This window comes from Phaethon aethereus (genome assembly GCF_964289735.1).
Source record: "Phaethon aethereus genome assembly, chromosome: 5".
Taxonomy (NCBI): domain Eukaryota; kingdom Metazoa; phylum Chordata; class Aves; order Phaethontiformes; family Phaethontidae; genus Phaethon; species Phaethon aethereus.
This window is the reverse complement of record NC_138579.1, coordinates 14,755,699-14,758,617: the sequence shown is the minus strand read 5'-3', so window position 1 is coordinate 14,758,617 and position 2,919 is coordinate 14,755,699.

Sequence of the window (2,919 nt, the reverse complement as noted above, 5' to 3'; positions counted from 1 at the left end):
TATATAATTTATAAAAAAATGTATGTTGGGGTGCATGAAGGTTTTTCTCATGGGGTGTGTGGTCAGAAAAGTTTGGAGACCATTGTTCTAGTGAGTTTTTAGCTCATCTGCAAGAAATGTGGAAGAGTTGTCGTTAGCTCTGACTTGTGAAAATTATCGCAAACCATAGGAACACCTTCCCCATGTTGTTACAGGGGATTGCTTTCATAAGATTTAATGAAATCGGCAAAGGCTACATGTACCCCAAATGCCTAAATTTACTGCCTGAAGTGCTTTTAGTAGAAGTTTAGTCCTGGGTACTATTACATATAAACATCAGCAGCAAAATGATACTGTATTTGGCAGTAGCCTGAAGCTGACTTTAGAAGGGACTGTGCATGCATGCCATTGCGGGGGCTTTGGTGATGTTGGCGGATGTTGGGGATGGAGGAGCTTGTGAGGGCATTGATGAAGGTCAGCAGCGATTCTTTGGGCGGACCTCACCACCAGCTTCTCTTTAGTTTGCTTTCCTAAGGAAATAAGCCTTATGGAACTGCTCCACCTTTGTCTGTCCCCTCCTTTTCCTTCCCTCTGCCACTTTCCCAGTAGCTGACCAGGAGACTCGGAAGCGTCAGCCTGGTTGGACAGAGGAATAAAAGTCTCTGGTTTGTGAGACTCAGCAAGTGGGTGGAGAAGAGCGTGATTCAAATTGGGAGATAAATTCCTGAGATAAAGGCAGCACGTGGTCTGTTTGACCAGCCGCTCGCTGCCAGCATGCACGTGTATTGTAGGTGGCCATTTAGTAGGCGTGTAACTCCTGAGTAGTGCTCTATGGTGTCTCTGCGTGATGGCGATGTCACAGGGGACATACCAGAGCTGAGGACATCATTTTAGAAGAGGTAAGGAAGGTTGCTAGGGGAAAAAGGGTACAAATCACAGGAAAGCAAGTATACTCATGCCATTATTTGAAATAGTTTTTCATATCCTCTTTGGTGTCTTGTGCATTGCAAACGATGTGCAGCTTTGATTTAGAAAAATACATAGTCATCTTGCAAAATCCCAAACATTGCATGCAAAGAAGTCTGGTGCACAAATGTGTTCAGGGATCCTGTTTCAATTTTGGCACTCATCAAATATTTTTAACTGCCAGGCAAGGGGGACGAATCTTTGCCAAGAAATAATGGAGGGGGGGTGGGGAAGGAAGGGGCTGCCAGGATAATTTTTGTTTTGTTAAGTATTGTCAGTAGTTTTGGACAAAGTATTTGCTTACTGCACATCTCCATTCACTTGCTCTTCTTGTGTTTATTTTTACTAAAACAATCTGAAAATTATTATTCTTGTGAAATTTAGGGGAAAAAAGCCCCCACAACTCACCAATGATTACAATATGTTAATGTACAGATTTTTTTTAGTACAGTTTGTTTACATTTGGTGCTGTTTTATGCCCACCTTGAGGAGGACTGTACCTTTTCCATGATGGAAAGCTACAAATGATCAGACCTGCAGTGTTCACTTTTTATCAGAGTGAAGGTACTTAATCTAAATACATACTATGACTCAGTTGTTTGTGCCTAGGCATAATTTGTTATTCTTCCTAGCTGAAGCATATCTGCAAATATCGAGGCCGCATTCATTGCCCATCAATGCAGACACTGGATTTAAGATGAGGCTCCAATAGCCCAGTATCATTTGCCTTGTTTTACTGACCGATCACACAGATGATACAAAAGATAAGTTTGTGCTGCAGCTGAAATTGCTAATGGGATTTTTTCCACCAACTTCAAGCACAGAGCAGGTATCGAGTCACGCAAAACTAGCTCTGCATTCTTTTAAATGGTATAGGGGATTATTGTAAGAGCTACTACTTACCTACTATAAGGCGTGAAAAATGTGGAAGGAATATGGATGCTCTACTGTTGTTAGAGGAGGGAGCTTACCTGTGTGTGTGCACCGCAGTGTGTTACGTGGTAGTGAAAGATGTGGTGAGTTGACACGACAGACTGCTGACCATACCCCTTCCACCTTCAGGGATCCCCATGCAAGTTGAAGTCTCCCTGTGTCCCTAAGCCGATTATGATTTCCACCCTGTCCTATTCTGAGAAGCACAAATGTCAGACACAAGTGTAGGGAGAAGGTCAGGCATTCTTCATCTTGGTGTGAGCCTAGTCTCTCGTCCTTCTATAAGCTCAACGGATGCCATCCTAGCACATCTTTCTTCCCCAAGCAGTAGAGCTCACCAGCTTTTGCAGCCGTCCTGTACAGCACGGCCTTTGCTTTACTGTTGTGCTTTGGGCCTTGACTTTTAAGGATGGTGTTGCTGTCTTGAAAAGTGCTTTCCCCATGAATATCAAATGTTCTCAGTCTGGCAACCTGAACATCAGGCAGGGACATGCCTTTAGAGAGCTGCAAGTAATAAAAATACAGTTAAATGTCACGTCGTTTCTGATAATTTTTTGTCAGCTTCTTCCCTTCCAATCTCTTAAGCTGCTTTTACATGCCTTCTCTGCACTCCCGCATCCCTTACATGGGAAAACCTCTCCTTATCTTCCACCTGCTAGGCTGTACCTCAGCCATCCCTGTGCCTTATGGCTTACGATGAAGCCAAAAGGCTTATGATAAAAAACACTTCCACTGAGTTATGACGCCCATAACATGCTATGGAGGTGTTTCATGGTGGAAGTATCGTATCTGCTCAGTAAAAGATGATGTTTGAATTGCATTACTTAGCAGTGGATAGCATTAAATAGCAAAGGTTAGTACTAGAAATGAGCAAGTGCTAGTTTTGAGCGAGAAACTTCTAGTCTGTCTTTGAGACTATGTTAAAGTTGGTATTTCTTGTTTCAGATTGAAATCCCAGAAATGTATGTGACCTCCCCATAAATTAGAAGCTTCAAAAAATAATGTATGCAGTTTGAATGAGCACTGCCTACAGCTGCTGAA